The sequence below is a fragment of the Cololabis saira genome, unplaced genomic scaffold (assembly GCF_033807715.1).
Source record: "Cololabis saira isolate AMF1-May2022 unplaced genomic scaffold, fColSai1.1 scf043, whole genome shotgun sequence".
Lineage (NCBI taxonomy): Eukaryota > Metazoa > Chordata > Actinopteri > Beloniformes > Belonidae > Cololabis > Cololabis saira.
Genome location: NW_026906207.1, coordinates 207501 through 215000, shown reverse-complemented (window position 1 = coordinate 215000; position 7500 = coordinate 207501). Strand labels below are relative to the sequence as shown.

General features: G+C 45.7%; 23 non-coding genes and 1 pseudogene across 23 annotated transcripts in view; all 24 read left to right on the top strand.

Annotated features, from left to right (window-relative positions):
* The first annotated feature begins 4 nt into the window (after positions 1-4).
* On the top strand, positions 5-123 carry LOC133432903 (5S ribosomal RNA). The gene has a single exon (XR_009777159.1). It is a non-coding gene; the product is annotated as a 5S ribosomal RNA (ribosomal RNA).
* Positions 124-340: 217 nt separating this feature from the next.
* On the top strand, positions 341-459 carry LOC133432901 (5S ribosomal RNA). The gene has a single exon (XR_009777157.1). It is a non-coding gene; the product is annotated as a 5S ribosomal RNA (ribosomal RNA).
* Positions 460-676: 217 nt separating this feature from the next.
* Positions 677-795, top strand: LOC133432680 (5S ribosomal RNA). Its single transcript, XR_009776960.1, has one exon. It is a non-coding gene; the product is annotated as a 5S ribosomal RNA (ribosomal RNA).
* Positions 796-1012: 217 nt separating this feature from the next.
* Positions 1013-1131, top strand: LOC133432762 (5S ribosomal RNA). The gene has a single exon (XR_009777040.1). It is a non-coding gene; the product is annotated as a 5S ribosomal RNA (ribosomal RNA).
* A 199-nt stretch (positions 1132-1330) lies between these two features.
* Positions 1331-1449, top strand: LOC133432902 (5S ribosomal RNA). Its single transcript, XR_009777158.1, has one exon. It is a non-coding gene; the product is annotated as a 5S ribosomal RNA (ribosomal RNA).
* A 217-nt stretch (positions 1450-1666) lies between these two features.
* LOC133432543 (5S ribosomal RNA) lies at positions 1667-1785 on the top strand. The gene has a single exon (XR_009776826.1). It is a non-coding gene; the product is annotated as a 5S ribosomal RNA (ribosomal RNA).
* Positions 1786-1984: 199 nt separating this feature from the next.
* Positions 1985-2103, top strand: LOC133432631 (5S ribosomal RNA). The gene has a single exon (XR_009776914.1). It is a non-coding gene; the product is annotated as a 5S ribosomal RNA (ribosomal RNA).
* Positions 2104-2302: 199 nt separating this feature from the next.
* LOC133432741 (5S ribosomal RNA) lies at positions 2303-2421 on the top strand. The gene has a single exon (XR_009777019.1). It is a non-coding gene; the product is annotated as a 5S ribosomal RNA (ribosomal RNA).
* A 217-nt stretch (positions 2422-2638) lies between these two features.
* On the top strand, positions 2639-2757 carry LOC133432562 (5S ribosomal RNA). The gene has a single exon (XR_009776849.1). It is a non-coding gene; the product is annotated as a 5S ribosomal RNA (ribosomal RNA).
* A 217-nt stretch (positions 2758-2974) lies between these two features.
* On the top strand, positions 2975-3093 carry LOC133432623 (5S ribosomal RNA). The gene has a single exon (XR_009776906.1). It is a non-coding gene; the product is annotated as a 5S ribosomal RNA (ribosomal RNA).
* A 199-nt stretch (positions 3094-3292) lies between these two features.
* On the top strand, positions 3293-3411 carry LOC133432630 (5S ribosomal RNA). Its single transcript, XR_009776913.1, has one exon. It is a non-coding gene; the product is annotated as a 5S ribosomal RNA (ribosomal RNA).
* A 199-nt stretch (positions 3412-3610) lies between these two features.
* LOC133432740 (5S ribosomal RNA) lies at positions 3611-3729 on the top strand. The gene has a single exon (XR_009777018.1). It is a non-coding gene; the product is annotated as a 5S ribosomal RNA (ribosomal RNA).
* A 217-nt stretch (positions 3730-3946) lies between these two features.
* LOC133432447 (5S ribosomal RNA) lies at positions 3947-4065 on the top strand. Its single transcript, XR_009776734.1, has one exon. It is a non-coding gene; the product is annotated as a 5S ribosomal RNA (ribosomal RNA).
* A 199-nt stretch (positions 4066-4264) lies between these two features.
* On the top strand, positions 4265-4383 carry LOC133432607 (5S ribosomal RNA). The gene has a single exon (XR_009776892.1). It is a non-coding gene; the product is annotated as a 5S ribosomal RNA (ribosomal RNA).
* Positions 4384-4600: 217 nt separating this feature from the next.
* Positions 4601-4719, top strand: LOC133432542 (5S ribosomal RNA). Its single transcript, XR_009776825.1, has one exon. It is a non-coding gene; the product is annotated as a 5S ribosomal RNA (ribosomal RNA).
* Positions 4720-4918: 199 nt separating this feature from the next.
* Positions 4919-5037, top strand: LOC133432896 (5S ribosomal RNA; annotated as a pseudogene).
* A 199-nt stretch (positions 5038-5236) lies between these two features.
* On the top strand, positions 5237-5355 carry LOC133432875 (5S ribosomal RNA). The gene has a single exon (XR_009777150.1). It is a non-coding gene; the product is annotated as a 5S ribosomal RNA (ribosomal RNA).
* Positions 5356-5572: 217 nt separating this feature from the next.
* On the top strand, positions 5573-5691 carry LOC133432900 (5S ribosomal RNA). The gene has a single exon (XR_009777156.1). It is a non-coding gene; the product is annotated as a 5S ribosomal RNA (ribosomal RNA).
* A 199-nt stretch (positions 5692-5890) lies between these two features.
* On the top strand, positions 5891-6009 carry LOC133432872 (5S ribosomal RNA). The gene has a single exon (XR_009777147.1). It is a non-coding gene; the product is annotated as a 5S ribosomal RNA (ribosomal RNA).
* Positions 6010-6208: 199 nt separating this feature from the next.
* LOC133432871 (5S ribosomal RNA) lies at positions 6209-6327 on the top strand. The gene has a single exon (XR_009777146.1). It is a non-coding gene; the product is annotated as a 5S ribosomal RNA (ribosomal RNA).
* A 199-nt stretch (positions 6328-6526) lies between these two features.
* Positions 6527-6645, top strand: LOC133432874 (5S ribosomal RNA). Its single transcript, XR_009777149.1, has one exon. It is a non-coding gene; the product is annotated as a 5S ribosomal RNA (ribosomal RNA).
* Positions 6646-6862: 217 nt separating this feature from the next.
* On the top strand, positions 6863-6981 carry LOC133432892 (5S ribosomal RNA). Its single transcript, XR_009777155.1, has one exon. It is a non-coding gene; the product is annotated as a 5S ribosomal RNA (ribosomal RNA).
* A 200-nt stretch (positions 6982-7181) lies between these two features.
* Positions 7182-7300, top strand: LOC133432881 (5S ribosomal RNA). Its single transcript, XR_009777154.1, has one exon. It is a non-coding gene; the product is annotated as a 5S ribosomal RNA (ribosomal RNA).
* Positions 7301-7499: 199 nt separating this feature from the next.
* The window catches only part of LOC133432861 (5S ribosomal RNA), a 118-nt gene continuing 117 nt past the window's right edge, over position 7500 (top strand). The window contains exon 1 of the ribosomal RNA XR_009777136.1: position 7500. This exon is cut by the window's right edge and continues 117 nt beyond it. This is a non-coding gene — a ribosomal RNA (5S ribosomal RNA).

Genomic DNA, 7500 nt, shown 5'->3' with positions numbered 1-7500 from the left:
TTCTGCTTACGGCCATACCAGCCTGGATGCGCCCGATCTCGTCTGATCTCGGAAGCTAAGCAGGGTCGGGCCTGGTTAGTACTTGGATGGGAGACCGCCTGGGAATACCAGGTGCTGTAAGCTTTTTCAACCAGCAGAGAGCGCTCTCGCTTAATCTACCCACACATATTTCAACGTGGTAACAGCGACAGCTCACGTCCTAAAGTGTTTTGCACATGGTTAAGGCACTTTAACTCCAACAAATAAGCGCTTCTAAATTATTATCACCAACAAATCAATGACTTATATTATATGACTTATCTTCAACTCCATATAAGAGGTATTTCAAGCTGCAGCTTCTGCTTACGGCCATACCACCCTGGATGCGCCTGATCTCGTCTGATCTCGGAAGCTAAGCAGGGTCGGGCCTGGTTAGTACTTGGATGGGAGACCGCCTGGGAATACCAGGTGCTGTAAGCTTTTTCAACCAGCAGAGAGCGCTCTCGCTTAATCTACCCACACATATTTCAACGTGGTAACAGCGACAGCTCACGTCCGAAAGTGTTTTGCACATGGTTAAGGCACTTTAACTCCAACAAATAAGCGCTTCTAAATTATTATCACCAACAAATCAATGACTTATATTATATGACTTATCTTCAACTCCATATAAGAGGTATTTCAAGCTGCAGCTTCTGCTTACGGCCATACCACCCTGGATGCGCCCGATCTCGTCTGATCTCGGAAGCTAAGCAGGGTCGGGCCTGGTTAGTACTTGGATGGGAGACCGCCTGGGAATACCAGGTGCTGTAAGCTTTTTCAACCAGCAGAGAGCGCTCTCGCTTAATCTACCCACACATATTTCAACGTGGTAACAGCGACAGCTCACGTCCTAAAGTGTTTTGCACATGGTTAAGGCACTTTAACGCCAACAAATAAGCGCTTCTAAATTATTATCACCAACAAATCAATGACTTATATTATATGACTTATCTTCAACTCCATATAAGAAGTATTTCAAGCTGCAGCTTCGGCTTACGGCCATACCAGCCTGGATGCGCCCGATCTCGTCTGATCTCGGAAGCTAAGCAGGGTCAGGCCTGGTTAGTACTTGGATGGGAGACCGCCTGGGAATACCAGGTGCTGTAAGTATTTTCAACCAGCAGAGAGCGCTCTCGCTTAATCTACCCACACATATTTCAACGTGGTAACAGCGACAGCTCACGTCCTAAAGTGTTTTGCACATGGTTAAGGCACTTTAACTCCAACAAATAAAACCAACAAATCAATGACTTATATTCTATGACTTATCTTCAACTCCATATAAGAGGTATTTCAAGCTGCAGCTTCTGCTTACGGCCATACCAGCCTGGATGCGCCCGATCTCGTCTGATCTCGGAAGCTAAGCAGGGTCGGGCCTGGTTAGTACTTGGATGGGAGACCGCCTGGGAATACCAGGTGCTGTAAGCTTTTTCAACCAGCAGAGAGCGCTCTCGCTTAATCTACCCACACATATTTCAACGTGGTAACAGCGACAGCTCACGTCCTAAAGTGTTTTTCACATGGTTAAGGCACTTTAACTCCAACAAATATGCGCTTCTAAATTATTATCACCAACAAATCAATGACTTATATTATATGACTTATCTTCAACTCCATATAAGAGGTATTTCAAGCTGCAGCTTCAGCTTACGGCCATACCAGCCTGGATGCGCCCGATCTCGTCTGATCTCGGAAGCTAAGCAGGGTCGGGCCTGGTTAGTACTTGGATGGGAGACCGCCTGGGAATATCAGGTGCTGTAAGCTTTTTCAACCAGCAGAGAGCGCTCTCGCTTAATCTACCCACACATATTTCAACGTGGTAACAGCGACAGCTCACGTCCTAAAGTGTTTTGCACATGGTTAAGGCACTTTAACTCCAACAAATAAAACCAACAAATCAATGACTTATATTCTATGACTTATCTTCAACTCCATATAAGAGGTATTTCAAGCTGCAGCTTCTGCTTACGGCCATACCAGCCTGGATGCGCCAGATCTCGTCTGATCTCGGAAGCTAAGCAGGGTCGGGCCTGGTTAGTACTTGGATGGGAGACCGCCTGGGAATACCAGGTGCTGTAAGCTTTTTCAACCAGCAGAGAGCGCTCTCGCTTAATCTACCCACACATATTTCAACGTGGTAACAGCGACAGCTCACGTCCTAAAGTGTTTTGCACATGGTTAAGGCACTTTAACTCCAACAAATAAAACCAACAAATCAATGACTTATATTCTATGACTTATCTTCAACTCCATATAAGAGGTATTTCAAGCTGCAGCTTCTGCTTACAGCCATACCAGCCTGGATGCGCCCGATCTCGTCTGATCTCGGAAGCTAAGCAGGGTCGGGCCTGGTTAGTACTTGGATGGGAGACCGCCAGGGAATACCAGGTGCTGTAACCTTTTTCAACCTGCAGAGAACGCTCTCGCTTAATCTACCCACATATATTTCAACGTGGTAACAGCGACAGCTCACGTCCTAAAGTGTTTTGCACATGGTTAAGACACTTTAACTCCAACAAATAAGCGCTTCTAAATTATTATCACCAACAAATCAATGACTTATATTATATGACTTATCTTCAACTCCATATAAGAGGTATTTCAAGCTGCAGCTTCTGCTTACGGCCATACCACCCTGGATGCGCCCGATCTCGTCTGATCTCGGAAGCTAAGCAGGGTCGGGCCTGGTTAGTACTTGGATGGGAGACCGCCTGGGAATACCAGGTGCTGTAAGCTTTTTCAACCAGCAGAGAGCGCTCTCGCTTAATCTACCCACACATATTTCAACGTGGTAACAGCGACAGCTCACGTCCTAAAGTGTTTTTCACATGGTTAAGGCACTTTAACTCCAACAAATATGCGCTTCTAAATTATTATCACCAACAAATCAATGACTTATATTATATGACTTATCTTCAACTCCATATAAGAGGTATTTCAAGCTGCAGCTTCAGCTTACGGCCATACCAGCCTGGATGCGCCTGATCTCGTCTGATCTCGGAAGCTAAGCAGGGTCGGGCCTGGTTAGTACTTGGATGGGAGACCGCCTGGGAATATCAGGTGCTGTAAGCTTTTTCAACCAGCAGAGAGCGCTCTCGCTTAATCTACCCACACATATTTCAACGTGGTAACAGCGACAGCTCACGTCCTAAAGTGTTTTGCACATGGTTAAGGCACTTTAACTCCAACAAATAAAACCAACAAATCAATTACTTATATTCTATGACTTATCTTCAACTCCATATAAGAGGTATTTCAAGCTGCAGCTTCTGCTTACGGCCATACCAGCCTGGATGCGCCAGATCTCGTCTGATCTCGGAAGCTAAGCAGGGTCGGGCCTGGTTAGTACTTGGATGGGAGACCGCCTGGGAATACCAGGTGCTGTAAGCTTTTTCAACCAGCAGAGAGCGCTCTCGCTTAATCTACCCACACATATTTCAACGTGGTAACAGCGACAGCTCACGTCCTAAAGTGTTTTGCACATGGTTAAGGCACTTTAACTCCAACAAATAAAACCAACAAATCAATGACTTATATTCTATGACTTATCTTCAACTCCATATAAGAGGTATTTCAAGCTGCAGCTTCTGCTTACAGCCATACCAGCCTGGATGCGCCCGATCTCGTCTGATCTCGGAAGCTAAGCAGGGTCGGGCCTGGTTAGTACTTGGATGGGAGACCGCCAGGGAATACCAGGTGCTGTAACCTTTTTCAACCTGCAGAGAACGCTCTCGCTTAATCTACCCACATATATTTCAACGTGGTAACAGCGACAGCTCACGTCCTAAAGTGTTTTGCACATGGTTAAGGCACTTTAACTCCAACAAATAAGCGCTTCTAAATTATTATAACCAACAAATCAATGACTTATATTATATGACTTATCTTCAACTCCATATAAGAGGTATTTCAAGCTGCAGCTTCTGCTTACGGCCATACCACCCTGGATGCGCCCGATCTCGTCTGATCTCGGAAGCTAAGCAGGGTCGGGCCTGGTTAGTACTTGGATGGGAGACCGCCTGGGAATACCAGGTGCTGTAAGCTTTTTCAACCAGCAGAGAGCGCTCTCGCTTAATCTACCCACACATATTTCAACGTGGTAACAGCGACAGCTCACGTCCTAAAGTGTTTTGCACATGGTTAAGGCACTTTAACTCCAACAAATAAAACCAACAAATCAATTACTTATATTCTATGACTTATCTTCAACTCCATATAAGAGGTATTTCAAGCTGCAGCTTCTGCTTACGGCCATACCAGCCTGGATGCGCCCGATCTCGTCTGATCTCGGAAGCTAAGCAGGGTCGGGCCTGCTTAGTACTTGGATGGGAGACCGCCTGGGAATACCAGGTGCTGTAAGCTTTTTCAACCAGCAGAGAGCGCTCTCGCTTAATCTACCCACACATATTTCAACGTGGTAACAGCGACAGCTCACGTCCTAAAGTGTTTTTCACATGGTTAAGGCACTTTAACTCCAACAAATATGCGCTTCTAAATTATTATCACCAACAAATCAATGACTTATATTATATGACTTATCTTCAACTCCATATAAGAGGTATTTCAAGCTGCAGCTTCAGCTTACGGCCATACCAGCCTGGATGCGCCCGATCTCGTCTGATCTCGGAAGCTAAGCAGGGTCGGGCCTGGTTAGTACTTGGATGGGAGACCGCCTGGGAATATCAGGTGCTGTAAGCTTTTTCAACCAGCAGAGAGCGCTCTCGCTTAATCTACCCACACATATTTCAACGTGGTAACAGCGACAGCTCACGTCCTAAAGTGTTTTGCACATGGTTAAGGCACTTTAACTCCAACAAATAAAACCAACAAATCAATGACTTATATTCTATGACTTATCTTCAACTCCATATAAGAGGTATTTCAAGCAGCAGATTCTGCTTGCGGCCATACCAGCCTGGATGCGCCCGATTTCGTCTGATCTCGGAAGCTAAGCAGGGTCCGGCCTGGTTAGTACTTGGATGGGAGACCGCCTGGTTATACCAGGTGCTGTAAGCTTTTTCAACCAGCAGAGAGCGCTCTCGCTTAATCTACCCACACATATTTCAACGTGGTAACAGCGACAGCTCACGTCCTAAAGTGTTTTGCACATGGTTAAGGCACTTTAACTCCAACAAATAGCACCAACAAATCAATGACTTATATTCTATGACTTATCTTCAACTCCATATAAGAGGTATGTCAAGCTGCAGCTTCTGCTTACGGCCATACCAGCCTGGATGCGCCAGATCTCGTCTGATCTCGGAAGCTAAGCAGGGTCGTGCGTGGTTAGTACTTGGATGGGAGACCGCCTGGGAATACCAGGTGCTGTAAGCTTTTTCAACCAGCAGAGAGCGCTCTCGCTTAATCTACCCACACAAATTTCAACGTGGTAACAGCGACAGCTCACGTCCTAAAGTGTTTTGCACATGGTTAAGGCACTTTAACTCCAACAAATAAGCGCTTCTTAATTATTATCACCAACAAATCAATGACTTATATTATATGACTTATCTTCAACTCCATATAAGAGGTATTTCAAGCTGCAGCTTCTGCTTACGGCCATACCAGCCTGGATGCGCCCGATCTCGTCTGATCTCGGAAGCTAAGCAGGGTCGGGCCTGGTTAGTACTTGGATGGGAGACCGCCTGGGAATACCAGGTGCTGTAAGCTTTTTCAACCAGCAGAGAGCGCTCTCGCTTAATCTACCCACACATATTTCAACGTGGTAACAGCGACAGCTCACGTCCTAAAGTGTTTTGCACATGGTTAAGGCACTTTAACTCCAACAAATAAAACCAACAAATCAATGACTTATATTCTATGACTTATCTTCAACTCCATATAAGAGGTATTTCAAGCTGCAGCTTCTGCTTCTGGCCATACCAGCCTGGATCCGCCCGATCTCGTCTGATCTCGGAAGCTAAGCAGGGTCGGGCCTGGTTAGTACTTGGATGGGAGACCGACTGGGAATACCAGGTGCTGTTAGCTTTTTCAACCAGCAGAGAGCGCTCTCGCTTAATCTACCCACACATATTTCAACGTGGTAACAGCGACAGCTCACGTCCTAAAGTGTTTTGCACATGGTTAAGGCACTTTAACTCCAACAAATAAAACCAACAAATCAATGACTTATATTCTATGACTTATCTTCAACTCCATATAAGAGGTATTTCAAGCAGCAGATTCTGCTTACGGCCATACCAGCCTGGATGCGCCCGATTTCGTCTGATCTCGGAAGCTAAGCAGGGTCCGGCCTGGTTAGTACTTGGATGGGAGACCGCCTGGTAATACCAGGTGCTGTAAGCTTTTTCAACCAGCAGAGAGCGCTCTCGCTTAATCTACCTACACATATTTCAACGTGGTAACAGCGACAGCTCACGTCCTAAAGTGTTTTGCACATGGTTAAGGCACTTTAACTCCAACAAATAGCACCAACAAATCAATGACTTATATTCTATGACTTATCTTCAACTCCATATAAGAGGTATGTCAAGCTGCAGCTTCTGCTTACGGCCATACCAGCCTGGATGCGCCAGATCTCGTCTGATCTCGGAAGCTAAGCAGGGTCGTGCGTGGTTAGTACTTGGATGGGAGACCGCCTGGGAATACCAGGTGCTGTAAGCTTTTTCAACCAGCAGAGAGCGCTCTCGCTTAATCTACCCACACAAATTTCAACGTGGTAACAGCGACAGCTCACGTCCTAAAGTGTTTTGCACATGGTTAAGGCACTTTAACTCCAACAAGTAAGCGCTTCTAAATTATTATCACCAACAAATCAATGACTTATATTATATGACTTATCTTCAACTCCATATAAGAGGTATTTCAAGCTGCAACTTCAGCTTACGGCCATACCAGCCTGGATGCGCCCGATCTCGTCTGATCTCGGAAGCTAAGCAGGGTCGGGCCTGGTTAGTACTTGGATGGGAGACCGCCTGGGAATACCAGGTGCTGTAAGCTTTTTCAACCAGCAGAGAGCGCTCTCGCTTAATCTACCCACACATATTTCAACGTGGTAACAGCGACAGCTCACGTCCTAAAGTGTTTTGCACATTGGTTAAGGCACTTTAACTCCAACAAATAAAACCAACAAATCAATGACTTATATTCTATGACTTATCTTCAACTCCATATAAGAGGTATTTCAAGCTGCAGCTTCTGCTTACGGCCATACCAGCCTGGATGCGCCCGATCTCGTCTGATCTCGGAAGCTAAGCAGGGTCGGGCCTGGTTAGTACTTGGATGGGAGACCGCCTGGGAATACCAGGTGCTGTAAGCTTTTTCAACCAGCAGAGAGCGCTCTCGCTTAATCTACCCACACATATTTCAACGTGGTAACAGCGACAGCTCACGTCCTAAAGTGTTTTGCACATGGTTAAGGCACTTTAACTCCAACAAATAAAACCAACAAATCAATGACTCATATTATATGACTTATCTTCAACTCCATATAAGAGGTATTTCAAGCTGCAGCTTCTG